Here is an 18,303-nt window from a genome sequence, read left to right as displayed (position 1 = left end):
CCTCACAGTACATCCCAGTTCCCTACCAGTACATCCCAGTTCCCTCCCTGTTCCTTCCCAGTACATAACAGTTACCTCCCAGTACATCCCAGTAGATCCTGGTACATCCCAAATCCCTGCCAGTTCCACCCGGTACAACCCAGTACAAGCCTGTACATCCTAGTTCCTCCACAGTACATCCCAGGGCATCCCCGCACATTGTAGTGCCTCCCAGTACATCCCAGTTCCCTCCCAGTACTGGGAGGGACCTGGGATGTACTGGGAGGGAACTGGGATGTACTGGGATGTAATGGGACGGAACTGGGATGTAATGGGACGGAACTGGGAAAGAAGTGGTAGTGAACCGGGAGGGAATTGGGATGTACGGGGATGAACTGGTAGGAAACTGGGATGTACTGGCATGGAACGGGGATGTATTGGGATGTACAGGAACAGAACTGGAATGTACAGCGATGTATTGGGATGTACTGGGAGCGAACTGGGATTTACTGGGATGTACTGGGAGGAAACTGGGATATACTGGGAGGAAACTGGGATATACTGGGAGGAAACTGGGAGGGAAGTGGGTGTCAACTGGGACATTCCAGTTTCCTCCCAGTACATCCCAGTTCCCTACCAGTGCAGCCCAGTACATCCCAGATCCCTCCCAGTCCCTCCCAGTACATCCCAGTACATCCCAGTTCCCTCACAGTACATCCCAGTTCCCTCCCAGTTCACACACAGTTCACTCCCAGTTCCATTCCAGTACATCCCAGTACATGCCAGTTGCCTCCCAGTTTCCTCTAAGTACATCCCAGTACTTTAAAGTTCCCTCCCAGTACATCCCAGTTCCCTCACAGTACATCCCAGTACTTCACAGTTCACTCCCACTACATCCCAGTACGTCCCAGTTCCCCCTTGGTACATAACACTTCCCTCCCAATACATCCAAGTTCCCTCCCAGTACATCCCAATCCCCTCCCAGTACATCCCAGTTCCCTGCCAGTATGTCCCAGTACATCCCAGTTCCCTCCCAATACATACCAGTTCCCTCCCAGTACATCCCAGTTCCCTCCCAGTTCCCTCCCACTACATCCCAGTTCCCTCCCAGTACATCCCAGTACATCCTGGTACATCCCAGTTCCCACCCAGTACATCCTACTACATACCAGTTCCCTCCCAGTTCACTCCCAGTACATCCCAGTACTTCACAGTTCCATCCCAGTACATCCCAGTACGCACCAGTTCCCCTCAGTACATAACACTTCCCTCCCAGTACATAACAGTACATCCCAGTGTCCTCACAGTACATCCCAGTTCCCTCCCTGTTCACTCCCAGTACATAACAGTTACCTCCCAGTACATCCCAGTACATCCCAGTAGATCCTGGTACATCCCAAATCCCTGCCAGTTCCACCCGGTACAACCCAGTACAAGCCTGTACATCCTAGTTCCTCCACAGTACATCCCAGGGCATCCCCGCACATTGTAGTGCCTCCCAGTACATCCCAGTTCCCTCCCAGTACTGGGAGGGACCTGGGATGTACTGGGAGGGAACTGGGACGTACTGGGATGTAAGGGACGGAACTGGGATGTATTGGGAGGCACTGGGAAAGAAGTGGTAGTGAACCGGGAGGGAATTGGGATGTACGGGGATGAACTGGTAGGAAACTGGGATGTACTGGCATGGAACGGGGATGTATTGGTATGTACAGGAACGGAACTGGAATGTACTGCGATGTACTGGGATGTACTGGGAGCGAGCTGGGATTTACTGGGATGTACTGGGAGGAAACTGGGATATACTGGGAGGAAACTGGGATATACTGGGAGGAAACTGGGATATACTGGGAGGCATTGGTAGGGAAGTGGGTGTCAACTGGGACATTCCAGTTTCCTCCCAGTACATCCCAGTTCCCTACCAGTGCAGCCCAGTACATCCCAGTTCCCTCCCAGTCCGTCCCAATCCCCTCCCAGTACATCCCAGTTCCCTGCCAGTATGTCCCAGTACATAACAGTTCCCTCCCAGTACATACCAGTTCCCTCCCAGTTCCCTCCCAGTACATACCAGTTCCCTCCCACTACATCCCAGTACATCCTGGTACATCCCAGTTCCCACCCAGTACATCCTACTACATACCAGTTCCCTCCCAGTTCACTCCCAGTACATCCCAGTACTTCACAGTTCCCTCCCAGTACATCCCAGTACGTCCCAGTTCCCCTCAGTACATAACACTTCCCTCCCAGTACATACCAGTACATCCCAGTGTCCTCACGGTACGTCCCAGTTCCCTCCCAGTACATCCCAGTTCCCTCCCAGTTCACTCCCAGTACATAACAGTTACCTCCCAGTACATCCTAGTAGATCCTAGGACATTTCAAATCCCTGCCAGTTCCACCCGGTACAACCCAGTACAAGCCTGTACATCCTAGTTCCTCCACAGTACATCCCAGGGCATCCCCGCACATTGTAGTGCCTCCCAGTACATCCCAGATCCCTCCCAGTACATCCCAGATCCCTCCCAGTCTGTCCCAGTACGTCCCAGTACATCCCAGTTCCCTCACAGTACATCCCAGTTTCCTCCCAGTACATCCCAGTTCCCTCCCTGTTCCTTCCCAGTACATAACAGTTACCTCCCAGTACATCCCAGTACATCACAGTAGATCCTGGTACATCCCAAATCCCTGCCAGTTCCACCCGGTACAACCCAGTACAAGCCTGTACATCCTAGTTCCTCCACGGTACATCCCAGGACATCCCCGCACATTGTAGTGCCTCCCAGTACATCCCAGCTCCCTCCCAGTACTGGGAGGGAACTGGGATGTACTGGGAGGGAACTGGGATGTACTGGGATGTAATGGGACGGAACTGGGATGTATTGGGAGGCACTGGGAAAGAAGTGGTAGTGAACCGGGAGGGAATTGGGATGTACGGGGATGAACTGGTAGGAAACTGGGATGTACTGGCATGGAACGGGGATGTATTGGGATGGACAGGAACGGAACTGGAATGTACTGCGATGTACTGGGATGTACTGGGAGCGAGCTGGGATTTACTGGGATGTACTGGGAGGAAACTGGGATATACTGGGAGGAAACTGGGATATACTGGGAGGCATTGGGAGGGAAGTGGGTGTCAACTGGGACATTCCAGTTTCCTCCCAGTACATCCCAGTTCCCTACCAGTGCAGCCCAGTACATCCCAGTTCCCTCCCAGTCCGTCCCAATCCCCTCCCAGTACATCCCAGTTCCCTGCCAGTATGTCCCAGTTCCCTCCCAGTTCCCTCCCACTACATCCCAGTACATCCCAGTTCCCTCCCAGTACATACCAGTTCCCTCCCACTACATCCCAGTACATCCTGGTACATCCCAGTTCCCTCCCAGTACATACCAGTTCCCTCCCACTACATCCCAGTACATCCTGGTACATCCCAGTTCCCACCCAGTACATCCTACTACATACCAGTTCCCTCCCAGTTCCCTCCCAGTACATCCCAGTACGTCCCAGTTCCCCTCAGTACATAACACTTCCCTCCCAGTACCTACCAGTACATCCCAGTGTCCTCACGGTACGTCCCAGTTCCCTCCCAGTACATCCCAGTTCCCTCCAAGTTCACTCCCAGTACATAACAGTTACCTCCCAGTACATCCTAGTAGATCCTAGGACATTTCAAATCCCTGCCAGTTCCACCCGGTACAACCCAGTACAAGCCTGTACATCCTAGTTCCTCCACAGTACATCCCAGGGCATCCCCGCACATTGTAGTGCCTCCCAGTACATCCCAGATCCCTCCCAGTACATCCCAGATCCCTCCCAGTCTGTCCCAGTACGTCCCAGTACATCCCAGTTCCCTCACAGTACATCCCAGTTTCCTCCCAGTACATCCCAGTTCCCTCCCTGTTCCTTCCCAGTACATAACAGTTACCTCCCAGTACATCCCAGTACATCACAGTAGATCCTGGTACATCCCAAATCCCTGCCAGCTCCACCCGGTACAACCCAGTACAAGCCTGTACATCCTAGTTCCTCCACGGTACATCCCAGGACATCCCCGCACATTGTAGTGCCTCCCAGTACATCCCAGTTCCCTCCCAGTACTGGGAGGGAACTGGGATGTACTGGGAGGGAACTGGGATGTACTGGGATGTAATGGGACGGAACTGGGATGTATTGGGAGGCACTGGGAAAGAAGTGGTAGTGAACCGGGAGGGAATTGGGATGTACGGGGATGAACTGGTAGGAAACTGGGATGTACTGGCATGGAACGGGGATGTATTGGGATGGACAGGAACGGAACTGGAATGTACGGCGATGTATTGGGATGTACTGGGAGCGAACTGGGATTTACTGGGATGTACTGGGAGGAAACTGGGATATACTGGGAGGAAACTGGGATATACTGGGAGGAACCTGGGATATACTGGGAGGAACCTGGGATATACTGGGAGGAACCTGGGAGGGAAGTGGGTGTCAACTGGGACATTCCAGTTTCCTCCCAGTACATCCCAGTTCCCTACCAGTGCAGCCCAGTACATCCCAGATCCCTCCCAGTCCCTCCCAGTACATCCCAGTTCCCTCACAGTACATCCCAGTTCCCTCACAGTTCACACACAGTTCACTCCCAGTTCCATTCCAGTACATCCCAGTACATGCCAGTTGCCTCCCAGTTTCCTCTAAGTACATCCCAGTACTTTAAAGTTCCCTCCCAGTACATCCCAGTACTTCACAGTTCACTCCCACTACATCCCAGTACGTCCCAGTTCCCCCTTGGTACATAACACTTCCCTCCCAATACATCCAAGTTCCCTCCCAGTACATCCCAATCCCCTCCCAGTACATCCCAGTCCCCTCCCAGTACACCCCAGTACATCCCAGTTCCCTCCCAGTCCATCCCAGTTCCCTCCCAGTAAATCCCAATTCCCAACACTTTCCACCCAGTACATCCCAGTTCCCTCCCAGTACATCCCAGTACTTCACAGTTCCCTCCCAGCACATCCCAGTACGTCCCAGTTCCCCTCAGTACATAACACTTCCCTCCCAGTACATCCCAGTAGATCCTGGTACATCCCAAATCCCTGCTAGTTCCACCCGGTACAACCCAGTACAAGCCTGTACACCCTACTTCCTCCACGGTACATCCCAGGACATCCCAGCACATTGTAGTGCCTCCCAGTACACCCCAGTTCCCTCCCAGTACATCCCATTACATCCCAGTTCCATCCCAGTACATCCCAGTTCCATCCCAGTTCCCTCCCAGTACATCCCAGTTCCCTCCCAGTACATCCCAGTTCCCTCCCAGTACATCCCAGTTCCCTCCCAGTACATCCCAGTTCCCTCCCAGTACATCCCAGTTCCCTCCCAGTACATCCCAGTTCCCTCCCAGTACATCCCAGTTCCCTCTAAGTACATCCCAGTACTTCACAGTTCCCTCCCAGCACATCCCAGTACGTCCCAGTTACCCTCAGTACATAACACTTCCCTCCCAGTACATACCAGTACATCCCAGTTCCCTACCAGTTCCTTCCCAGTACATAACAGTTACCTCCCAGTACATCCCAGTACATCCTGGTACATCCCAAATTCCTGCCAGTTCCACCCGGTACAACCCAGTACAAGCCTGTACATCCTAGTTCCTCCACACTACATCCCAGGACATCCCAGGACATTATAGAGCCTCCCAGTACGTCGCAGTTCCCTCCCAGTACAACCCAGTAGATCCTGGTACGTCCCCGTTCCCCGCACTGTACGTCCCCGTTCCCCGCACTGTACTGGGAGGACAACCGAGCCTGCGCAGTGACTGACATAGGGAACGAGCAAGTTTGTACCCATCACTAGACAAGACAATAATGACTATGTATGAGTATGTGAAATTTTCATCTATAAATTGTACGGGAAAGGTGCGTGAGGTACGCACGCCAGGAGGAGCGATCCCCCGTGCATCCGGCGCCGCGAATAAAGAATGCCTGCTCTTTAATACTAAATTGGTGTTGAGGAGTCGTTTCCGATTTTAACGCGTTTTTCGGTAACACAGGGAGTCAGATCAAGAGAGCCAGAGAACAACAAAACACCGACAGGCTACAGGACAGAGCAGGAGGAATAAAAAAAAAAAAAAAAAAAACGGAGCCAGAGCCAGGCAGAGAGAGGCGGAGAAAGAAAAAGGAGCCACAGGCTACAGGACAGAGAGAGGGAGGACTGAAAAGACGGGGAGGCAGGGAGCCACTCAGAGCGAGACGGAGAAAGAAGGTGCGGGGGGGGGGGGGCCGCAAAAAAAAAAAAGTAAATTTTGCAGCAGGTAAGGAAAGAGAGGGGGCCGGGGGAGAGACAGGGAGGGCCCAGGACGCACAAGAGAGGCAACGGGGCCCCAGTGGCCCAGGACTCACCGCGACTCTCGCTCTCAGCGCTGCTGGCACAATTTAGCCGTTCAGATGCTTCTTTCCCCTCCTCTCCTCCCTGCCTCTTCTGCAGCTCCAGACTCTAGGCCGTCCTCCACCTGAAGAGAATACGTGGGTGTCTTACAGCTCTTACGAGATGAGGCTTCCTAGGCACGTAGCCTAGCTCGCTCGTGCACTACACGCCCGTACCCAACTCCGGGTTACGCGTACAGACCCTACGGTGCACGTTGGTGGCCTGGCCCGCTGCGGGCTATGAAGGGGGATCCTTCCTCCCCCACCTGCATGGACAGGCTCTCTCTTGCCTGCGGCAGGAAGGCAGCTGGCAGCCAGAGCACCTTCAGTTTCTTCTTCTTTACCATTCGTTGGCGTCTCCAGCTTCAGCCGAGGCAGCTCCTGTCCGCAGCCGGGAAGGGCTTTGTCTATCCCTTTTCGGCCCTGCGCTGCGAGGACGGCGAGGACGGGCAGAGAGAAGCCACGCGAGCCTGAGACGGCCGCAGGCAACGGCATCCCCGGGGGAAGGACAGACAACCACGTCCTCAGCACGGTCTGTGGGAGAGGGAAAGAAGAAACAGCGACCGTCATTACCGTCGATCGACCCTGGCCAAAGCCTCTCCTTCCGCAGGGGCTTCTGGACACACCGCTCCCTCCCCACGCTACTGCTAAGGGCCCCTGCGCCAAGGGGGAATCCAGTGCGCTTGAGGGACGGCTTGCTGCCTTCACGACAGGGCCTGGGGGCGGCCTAAGGCTATGCAGCACGCTTATGGGGAGGTGCCGGAGCTGGGGGCAGGCGCACGGGGCAAGGGGGGCCAGGGGAGGCTGAGCGGGACCTCCGGTGGGCCGGGGAGGCGGCCATCATCTGCGCCCTGGGCACGGGGAAAAGGTCATCGTCCTCCTCCTTTCCCTCTTCCCTTCTGTCAGCTCCCGGGGAACTCACCGCTTCTCGGGAAGCGGCCGCACCCGCAAGCCCCCAGTAATCAACACGAAGCCAACCCCAAAAATACACCTCGCGTACCGTACGCGCCACGGCCGCCCGGCACCCGAGCGCCGGAAGACCGCGCCTCCCGCCATGCCCGGCGAACCACGTGACAGGGCCGGCAGCCACTGCGCCAGGAATACAGCTCCCGGCATGCTCTGCGGCACAACCCGGCCGCCCGGCAGCCGCAAGGACTACAGCTCCCGGCATGCTCTGCGGCACAACCCGGCCGCCCGGCGGCCGGTTTGATGCGGAGCCACCCAGCATCCCTGCGAGCACAGCTGCAGGCGCAACAGCAGTTACGCAGCCACAACTAGGCACTAAACAAAGGCTTTCCAACACTGGAGGTCTAGAACAGGTAGACATTAGCACAGAAGCACAAGGGGCTCCGTCACCCTGCACAAATCTCCCCGTGCCTACACACGCACACGTTCAGAAGTTAGTTATCAGAAAACGCCCGACTCAGCCATTTGCCACAGTCACGAGACTCACGACATGATAACACGACATGACACACGAGGTGGGCTCAGAGTTTTAAGGCAAGAAATACCTCCCACGCCCCCCACCCGAGATCTTTCAGGGTCCACACCTGCCATCGCCCCGCACCAAACCTACCCGGCCAAAGGCTTTCAGGTGGCCCGAAACACTGTACACAGAAAATAACCAGGGACAGACCTGCATTGTTCGGAAGCGAACGATGCCCGACCGGGGCTCCTCTGCGGGGCACGGAGCCCCCCGGCCCCGCCCGGAGACACACACCCGCCCCCCGCTGCCCGAACTCACCCACCAGCGCTCTCCGGCCCCCGGACACGGCCGCGCTGCTCTCTCAGGCGGCTGCCGCAGGCGAGGCTCGGGCACCGCCAGGCCTCCAGGCGTCCCGAGGGGCTGCCGGCCACCGCAGGGGATGGCTGCCGGCGGCCGGACCGCCGCGGCGCTCCCCGCCCAGCTCCGAGCAGGCTCCGCCGGCCGCGGGCTTCCCACGCCGGGCCGCAGAGGGGCCCCGGCACCGCACAGGGACGCCTCGCGACCCGGCCGCCACACGCACCGGCCCTTCGGCCTCCACACGCACCGCTCCCGCCCCCGCTCCGACGCGCCGCGCACGCGCCACCGGAAGCCCGAGCCCCGCGGGGCGGCCCTTAAAGGGCGGCCGGAAGGAACGGCCCCCACCGGCCCCGCCACCCGCGCCCAGCCGGTGAGCGCCAGCGCCCCCTGCTGGCCGGGCCGCGCTCAGCTCGCGAGGGCGCCGAGGGCCGGGCGGGGCGGGACGCGCCGGCTCGGGGCCAGCGCCTTCTCGGGGCGAGCGGGAAACCCCTGCGGGCCCCGGTCACGGCCGGGCAGAGCCGCGCGCCCTCCGAGAGCTGCTGAACGGGGCTGCCGCTCGTGACACATACCGAGCCGTCTGCGACGGGAGCGGGCAGAGGAGGAAGGGGCCGGCGGCTGCGGCGCCCTGGCCCCAGGCGGGGGGGGGGGGCTGGGGCCCGGGGGGCCGCCACCCTCCTCACAGTTCCCTCACAGTTCCCTCACAGTTCCCTCACAGTTCCCTCACAGTTCCCTCACAGTTCCCTCACAGTTCCCTCACAGTTCCCTCACAGTTCCCTCACAGTTCCCTCACAGTTCCCTCACAGTTCCCTCACAGTTCCCTCACAGTTCCCTCACAGTTCCCTCACAGTTCCCTCACAGTTCCCTCACAGTTCATCCCATGGACGGAACCGGGACCTACTGTGAGGCACTGGGAAAGAAGTGGGAGGAAGCCGGGACAGACCAATATAGCCCAGTATGGACTAGACCAATATAGCCCAGTATGGACTGGAGGGAACTGCGAGGGAACCGCGAGAGAACCCCACAGAACAAACCATGGGGCACGAGATGGCAGAGAATTAAGAATTAGGGACAGGGAGCCAGAAAAAAAAAAAGAAAAAAAACAAAGGGAGACAGAGAGCAAAAGGAATCGCAATGCGTACGGAGAGAAGAGAGAAACAATTCTAGCATAGGGTCACGCGGGAGCCAGGGACAGCAAGATGGAGAAAGGACAGAAGCTACAGGCTACAGGGCAGAGAGGGAAGAATTAATGAATAGACACAGAGAGATGGGCAGAAAGACATGGAGAAAGGCTAAAGATCACACGGCCTACAGGGAAGAGAGAAGAGAGGGAGGAATTTTAAAAACAGGGGCAAGAAGCCAGAGAGAGGGAGAGAGAAGCAACAATAAAATGGGGACAAGCCACAGGGCAGCGAGGAGGGAATCAATGAATAAGAACACGAGACCAAAGAGAACACAATGTAGAATGGAAAAAAGGAACAGCGGCCTACAGGGAAGGAGGAATTAAAGATCAGGGACTGGGAGGCAGACAGAGACACATGAAGAAACAAGTGAAAAAAAAGAAAAAAACAAACCAACAGCAATGGGCTACAAAGACAGAGAGGGAGGAAATGAGGAAATAAAACGTCGCAGCAAGGAGCTGGACAGAGAGAGATGAGGACAAACAAATAGCACGGGTCCACGTGACAGAGAACGTGGAATTAGAACACAGAGAGAGGGAGCCGGACAGAGAGAGAGGCCGAGAGAAACATCTAGACAGGCTACAGCGGGCAGAGGCAGGAATTAAAACCTAGGGACAGGGAGCTGGACAGAGAGAGATGGAGGTCACAGGGAACAGCGGTGGCTGCAGGAAGAACAGGAATTCATGAATAGGGAAAGGGAGCTGGACAGAGAAGAACTCAGAAAGGCAAGAACAGTAGCAGGGTACAGAGCAGAGAAGACAAATTAAAAAGCACGGGGGGAGCGTTGAGGCAGACAGAGAGAGATTAAGAAAAAAGTCACGGGCTACGTGGCAAAGCAGGAGGAATTCAGAAACGAGGATGGGAACCAAGGGAGAGTGTGCTGGTGAAGGATAACGGGCATTAAAAGTGAGGGACGGGTAGCTGGGAAAAGCGAGGCAGAGAAAAACAGAATCACAGAGAGAATCACACAAAGCCAAAAAAGAAGAAACTGAACAACAGGAACAGGTGTAACCAAAGCGATGAAATCAACCAACCAGAGACGGTGTTCCATTACGGGAACATGGAGCGTACCAATCAGCGCACCTGTCGATCTGCATTTTAGTGCCTAGGCGATCGTTAATGTCAGCAGAACAACAGACAACATGCTTCTGTCAGAAAAGGATGACAAAACGCGGTTTCGCTTAGCGGACTGAGAAAACTAGCCAAGACTGCCAAGAGTAAGAGCCGAGAAGCTAAAAGGTAATTCCGGCAGGGGGAGATCGCGACCACCGACTCACAGACCACCACCGACCCAAGTAACACCACCTACTCAGAAGAGAACAACGGAAGAGGACAACCGAGCCTGCGCAGTGATTGACATACGGAACGAGCAAGTTTGTACCCATCGCTAGACAAGACAATAATGACTATGTATGAGTATGTAAAATTTTCATCTACAAATTGTACGGGAAAGGTGCGTGAGGTACGCACGCCAGGAGGAGCGATCCCCCGTGCATCCGGCACCGTGAATATAGAATGCCTGCTCTTTAATACTAAATTGGTGTTGAGGAGTCGTTTCCGATTTTAACGCGTTTTTCGGTAACAGTTTTGGCACCCCAGGTGGGAACCTGCTTTTGAATCTCGACGGATCCGTGGGATCGTGGGACCTGCAGCCGGCCCCGAGGAATTCTCCGGGAGAGCTTCCGATCCCCGGGCCAGAGAATTCTGAGCAAGATCCCCTGGATTGAGGTAAACAAGGCATTCTTTGAAGAAGAAACTTAGGTAGAATAATACGTGGGGTTAGTTTCCCACATAGGATAGGATAGCGGGTTTGAGTCCCACAGGCCTGCCCGTAAGGCGCGGCGAAAGCCACGCAGGGTCAGGGCCAAGAGGTGCCTCGGTTGGTAAGTCTCTGCTAGGCGAAAGCCTGTGGAGCGGGACCCGAGGGTAGGGGAGTCTTCAACAGGGGGTTGAAGTCTCCAGGGATATCTAGCAGGGGGCTACAGATCCCAGTGGCAGATTTCCAGTGAGACCTCTAACGGGGGTTGGAGTCCCTCTGACTAGTATTTGTGATAGTGCACTATCACAACTACTAGTCGACTGGGAGACGGGAGCATTACTGAGTAGGAAACCTATCCCACAGAGAACACCTTTGCGATGTATTTTGAAGCACTGGAAAGACGTCGGGGGCGGTGACCCACTAACTCGGAAACCATTAATTGAATATTGCAATCATTGGTGGCCAACGTATCAATTGGAAGGTGGGCACAAATGGCCAGAACACGAGACATTGCAATATCGTACCATCTTGCAATTAATGTTGTTTTGTAAAAAGGGAAGGCAAACGGGAAGAAGTGGCATATGTTGATTTGTTCTTTACACCGTGGAATCATCCCGAGCAGCAGAAACAGCGTGAGGTATGTCCACAAGATTCTACGGCAATGTTTTTGAAAAGAGGAAAACGTGGTGAGAACTTGAAAGAGTGTTGCTCTACTTGTGATACTGGATACTTCGCTTGATGAAACTGACAAGAAAATAGTACGGAATACAGCCAGAAGGCAGGTGCAGGGAGCACATGCTAACAGGAATTTACAGAGAACAATGAATAAGAATTTTCCATCTACAAATCCCGAGTGGGACCCTAATCAGCCAGGACCCAGGGGAATGTTGACTAGATGTCAGAGAGAGATTTTATTTGGAGTAAGACAAGCAATGCCAAAAGCAATAAATTGGTCAAAATTTATGAAGTGAGACAAGAATTAAGTGAGTCCCCTTCAGCCTTTATGGAAAGACTGAAGGTGACCACCAGAAAATATACTCATTTGAACCCAGAAAAAACAGAAAAAGCAATTCAGCTGGTCTCTATATTCATAAGACAATCAGCCCCAGATGGGGGCGGGGGGAGAGAAAACAACCTTCAGAAACTAGAACAACCTGAATCCAGAGATCTGGGTTAAATGCTTGAAGTAGCTTGGCATGAAGGAGACCAGGGGAATCAACCCTAGCTGAACACCTGGTTACACTGAAGCTACGGAATGAAGAAATAGAATTTTTGGTAGATACGGGAGCCACTTATTTGGTATTGAATACATGTGAAGAGAAATTTGATCATAAATCAGTAGATGTTGCTAGCGCAACAGGGCAAAGAAAAATTAGCCCCTCTCAGAGCCATTAAAGTTTAAATTGGAGAAGCAATGGGCAACTCACCAGTTTCTGCATATGCCTGAATGTCCACTGCCTCTGTTATGACGAGATCTATTAGGTCAATTAGATGCTCAAGTAACTTTTAAAGATGGAGAGATTAAATCACTAATACCAGAATCAAAAGCCACAGAGGCGAGAGCGTTTATGTTACAGGATTCCTCCAGGGAGGAACAGGTTCCCAAGGAAGTGGAAAATGTAGTAATTCCTTTGGTTTGAGCGAGCGGAGCTCCGGAGCGATCTAAGTGGGCAGAGCCGGTAAAAGTAACCTTAAAGCTTGGAGCCAAGCCCGTAAGACAAAACCAATACCCTATTAAGCGAGAGGCTCGAAAAGGATTACAGAAGTTAATTATAAAATTTTTCAGAATATGAGCTTTTAGTGGAATGTGAATCAGAATATAGTACTCCTGTGTCGCCAGTAAAGAAATCTAGAGGCAAAGAGTATTAGCTAGTTCACGATTTAAGGGCTATAAATCAGGTGGTCCAAGATATACATCCGGTAGTAGCTAATCCATACGCTTTACTGACCTCTTTTAAAGGAGGAGCATAAACGGTTTACTGTACTAGATTTGAAGGACGCCTTCTTTTGCATACCTCCAGGCATAAAAAGTCAAAGCCTATTTGCTTTGGAATGGGAAAGCCCCACCACAGAATGAAAGACACAGCTACCATGGACCGTACTTCCACAAGGATTTAAAAATAGTCCTACGATACTTGAGACTCAGCTGGCAAAAAAAAATTAGAGATATAGAAAAAACAGAACCCAGGGAGAGGCATCTTGTTACAGAATGCGGATGACATTCTGATAGCGGCACAAAGTAAAGAAAAATGTTTTGAAATTTTTAAATTTTCTCGGCCAAGGAAGATGCGGAGTTTCCAGAAACAAAACCCAAATAGGAAAAGAAGCAGCCATTTATTTAGGATTTGAAATATCTCAAAGACAAAGACAATTAGAAAGTGAAAAGAAAGAAACTATTTGTCAAATTCCCGAACCTAGCAGCCCGAAGGAACTGAGAGCTTTTCTGAAAACAATGAAATAGCATCAGCTCTGGATTCTGAACTATAGACTGTATGTAAAACCATTATTTGAGGCATTGAAAGACTCAAAAGGATAAATATTTAACCTGGATGCCCGGATGCCAAACGGCATTCAAAGAACTGAAAAGAGCCTCGATGATGGCCCCTGCATTAGGCCTACCTGATTTCGCTAAACCTTTTGAGTTGTTTGTCCACGAAAGACAACATTTAGCCCTTGGAGTGCTGACACAGCGACTGGGAACCTGGAAGAGACCTGTGGGCTACTTCTCCAAACAACCTGACCACGCGAGTAAAAGATGGCCTAGGTGTTTACGGGCAGTAGCAACAACAGCGCTGCCGATCCGGGAAGCCCCAAAGTTAACAATGGGACAGAAGATGACAGTATATGTCCCGCACATAGCGGTGACTGTTTTAGAACAAAAGGGGGGTCGTTGGCTATCCCTTCGCAGAATGTTGAAATATCAAGTTGTTCTGTTAGAACAAGACGATGTGGAATCGAAGACTACTGCTATACTGAATCCTGCTATGTTTTTAACAACAGAAAACCTTACGGACAATTTAGAACACGATCGCTTGCTAACTATTGAACAAGTCTATTCCAGCAGACCAGACCTGAGACACAAACCTCTGGGAAAATCCTGATCTGGAGTTGTTTACAGATGGAAGAAGCTCTGGGCGAGAAGAGAAGCGAATGGCCGGATATGCTGTCGTTATCGCCGCCGAGGGAACGGAGTCAGGGGTGCTGCCTGCAAACACCTCAGCACAGAAAGCAGTATTGGTAGCATTGAAGCGAGCTCTGCGAATGGCAGAAGGACAAAGGATAAATATCTAGACTGATTCCAAACGTGCATTTGGTGTGATCCACGACCATGGAGCTATTGGGAAGGAGAAAGGACTGCCATCAGCCCAAGAATCATCAATACAGCATAAAGAAGAAATTCTCCAACTTCCGGAAGACGTGCAGAAACCAAAAGAAGTGGCGGTAAAGCGTTGCAAAGCTCATCAATTTGGCCAGACGGCTGTAAACATAAGCAAACGACTGACCGATAAAGCTGCAAAGAGGACTGCAGAGCAAGGTATCCTTGCACTAGTACCAGTAAAACAGATCAGAATTCCAAAGTTGAAACCGAGATATAATAAATTGGATGAGCAATTAGCAGAACAATTGGAAGCATCACAAAACACAGAGAGATGGTAGGTAACACCAGAAAAACAAGTAATAACAACAACCACCCCACAAGTTATGACAGAACTTGCAAAAGAAAACCATGAGCAAACACATTAGGGTGTAGGCACTACGGTTTTGAGTTTAAAAACATCTGTAGCGTGTGTAGGCACGACAAGAATAGTTAAACCCATAGTAGCTAAGTGTCTAATCTGTCCTAGAAATAATCCCCTGAACCAAAGGAAACAACCTTTAGGAGTAACAAAACAAAAAATGCTCCCGGAAATTATTAGCAAATTAAGTTCTCTGAGTTACCCAGACAAAATAGATATAGCAGTATTTGTCAGTGCTGATTGACAAATTTTCTAGATGGCCAGCAGCTTTCTCGTGCTGCACCGACAAAGCTAGAGTAGTAGTTAAGACGTTGCTGAAGGAAATAATACCAAGATTTAGAGTGCCAACGGGAATGTCCTCTGATAGAGCACCACATTTTTTTGCAGAGGTACTTCAACAAATTAATAAAATTTTGGGTAGAAAATGGGACCTGCATACACCCTGGAGACCACAATCAAGTGAAAAATTTCAGAACATGAAGCAAACACTAAACTGACATAGTGGAATATTATTGATCTAGGATGGAAGTATTGAGAAAATTATTATTTCAGAACTTCCAAACAGGGGAAATGTAACCAAAGTGATGAAATCAACCAGAGACGGTGTTCCATTACGGGAACATGGAGCGTACCAATCAGCGTATCTGTCGATCTGCATTTTAGTCCGTAGGCGATCATTAATGCGAACAGAACAACAGACAACGTGCTTCTGTCAGAAAAGGATGAAAAAACGCTGTTTCGCTTAGCGGACTGAGAAAACTAGCCAAGACTGCCAAGAGTAAGAGCCGAGAAGCTAAAAGGTAATTCCGGCAGGGGGAGATCGCGACCACCGACTCACAGACCACCACCGACCCAAGTAACAGAAGAGAACAACGGAAGAGGACAACCGAGCCTGCGCAGCGATTTACATACGGAACGAGCAAGTTTGTACCAATCAGCAGACAGGACAATAATGAATATGTATGAATACGTAAAACATTGATCTACAAATTGTACGGGAAAGGTGCGTGAGGTATGCACACCAGGAGGAGCGATCCCCCGTGCATCCGGCGCCGCGAATAAAGAATGCCTGCTCTTTAATACTAAATTGGTGTTGAGGAGTCGTTTCCGATTTTAACGCGTTTTTCGGTAACACAGGGAGTCAGATCAAGAGAGCCAGAGAACAACAAAACACCGACAGGCTACAGGACAGAGCAGGAGGAATTAAAAAAAAAAAAAAAAACGGAGCCAGAGCCAGGCAGAGAGAGGCAGAGAAAGAAAAAGGAGCCACAGGCTACAGGACAGAGAGAGGGAGGACTGAAAAGACAGGGAGGCAGGGAGCCACTCAGAGCGAGATGGAGAAAGAAGGTGCGGGGGGGGGGGGGGGGGGAGCGCAAAAAAAAAAAGTAAATTTTGCAGCAGGTAAGGAAAGAGAGGGGGCCGGGGGAGAGACAGGGAGGGCCCAGGACGCACAAGAGAGGCAACGGGGCCCCAGTGGCCCAGGACTCACCGCGACTCTCGCTCTCAGCGCTGCTGGCACAATTTAGCCGTTCAGATGCTTCTTTCCCCTCCTCTCCTCCCTGCCTCTTCTGCAGCTCCAGACTCTAGGCCGTCCTCCACCTGAAGAGAATACGTGGGTGTCTTACAGCTCTTACCAGATGAGGCTTCCTAGGCACGTAGCCTAGCTCGCTCGTGCACTACACGCCCGTACCCAACTCCGGGTTACGCGTACAGACCCTACGGTGCACGTTGGTGGCCTGGCCCGCTGCGGGCTATGAAGGGGGATCCTTCCTCCCCCACCTGCATGGACAGGCTCTCTCTTGCCTGCGGCAGGAAGGCAGCTGGCAGCCAGAGCACCTTCAGTTTCTTCTTCTTTACCTTTCGTTGGCGTCTCCAGCTTCAGCTGAGGCAGCTCCTGTCCGCAGCCGGGAAGGGCTTTGTCTATCCCTTTTCGGCCCTGCGCTGCGAGGACGGCGAGGACGGGCAGAGAGAAGCCACGCGAGCCTGAGACGGCCACAGGCAACGGCATCCCCGGGGGAAGGACAGACAACCACGTCCTCAGCACGGTCTCTGGGAGAGGGAAAGAAGAAACAGCGACCGTCATTACCGTCGATCGACCCTGGCCAAAGCCTCTCCTTCCGCAGGGGCTTCTGGACACACCGCTCCCTCCCCACGCTACTGCTAAGGGCCCCTGCGCCAAGGGGGAATCCAGTGCGCTTGAGGGACGGCTTGCTGCCTTCACGACAGGGCCTGGGGGCGGCCTAAGGCTATGCAGCACGCTTATAGGGAGGTGCCGGAGCTGGGGGCAGGCGCACGGGGCAAGGGGGGCCAGGGGAGGCTGAGCGGGACCTCCGGTGGGCCGGGGAGGCGGCCATCATCTGCGCCCTGGGCACGGGGAAAAGGTCATCGTCCTCCTCCTTTCCCTCTTCCCTTCTGTCAGCTCCCGGGGAACTCACCGCTTCTCGGGAAGCGGCCGCACCCGCAAGCCCCCAGTAATCAACACGAAGCCAACCCCAAAAATACACCTCGCGTACCGTACGCGCCACGGCCGCCCGGCACCCGAGCGCCGGAAGACCGCGCCTCCCGCCATGCCCGGCGAACCACGTGACAGGGCCGGCAGCCACTGCGCCAGGAATACAGCTCCCGGCATGCTCTGCGGCACAACCCGGCCGCCCGGCAGCCGCAAGGACTACAGCTCCCGGCATGCTCTGCGGCACAACCCGGCCGCCCGGCGGCCGGTTTGATGCGGAGCCACCCAGCATCCCTGCGAGCACAGCTGCAGGCGCAACAGCAGTTACGCAGCCACAACTAGGCACTAAACAAAGGCTTTCCAACACTGGAGGTCTAGAACAGGTAGACATTAGCACAGAAGCACAAGGGGCTCCGTCACCCTGCACAAATCTCCCCGTGCCTACACACGCACACGTTCAGAAGTTAGTTATCAGAAAACGCCCGACTCAGCCATTTGCCACAGTCACGAGACTCACGACATGATAACACGACATGACACACGAGGTGGGCTCAGAGTTTTAAGGCAAGAAATACCTCCCACGCCCCCCACCCGAGATCTTTCAGGGTCCACACCTGCCATCGCCCCGCACAAACCTACCCGGCCAAAGGCTTTCAGGTGGCCCGAAACACTGTACACAGAAAATAACCAGGGACAGACCTGCATTGTTCGGAAGCGAACGATGCCCGACCGGGGCTCCTCTGCGGGGCACGGAGCCCCCCGGCCCCGCCCGGAGACACACACCCGCCCCCCGCTGCCCGAACTCACCCACCAGCGCTCTCCGGCCCCCGGACACGGCCGCGCTGCTCTCTCAGGCGGCTGCCGCAGGCGAGGCTCGGGCACCGCCAGGCCTCCAGGCGTCCCGAGGGGCTGCCGGCCACCGCAGGGGATGGCTGCCGGCGGCCGGACCGCCGCGGCGCTCCCCGCCCAGCTCCGAGCAGGCTCCGCCGGCCGCGGGCTTCCCACGCCGGGCC

General features: G+C 53.6%; 1 long non-coding RNA gene across 1 annotated transcript in view; it reads right to left on the bottom strand.

Annotated features, from left to right (window-relative positions):
• Positions 1-5,689: 5,689 nt before the first annotated feature.
• Positions 5,690-18,303, bottom strand: part of LOC142063537 (uncharacterized) — a 34,932-nt gene continuing 22,318 nt past the window's right edge. Inside the window, exons 5-7 of the long non-coding RNA XR_012662803.1 lie at positions 16,699-16,890; positions 16,331-16,440; positions 5,690-6,470 (exon numbers count right to left, since the gene is read on the bottom strand). This is a non-coding gene — a long non-coding RNA (uncharacterized LOC142063537). The remainder of the gene's footprint in view (positions 6,471-16,330; positions 16,441-16,698; positions 16,891-18,303) is intronic.

The sequence above is a fragment of the Phalacrocorax aristotelis genome, chromosome 12 (genome assembly GCF_949628215.1).
Source record: "Phalacrocorax aristotelis chromosome 12, bGulAri2.1, whole genome shotgun sequence".
NCBI classification, from domain to species: domain Eukaryota; kingdom Metazoa; phylum Chordata; class Aves; order Suliformes; family Phalacrocoracidae; genus Phalacrocorax; species Phalacrocorax aristotelis.
The sequence above is the reverse complement of the archived record's forward strand: the minus strand, read 5'-3'. Positions and strand labels throughout refer to the sequence as shown.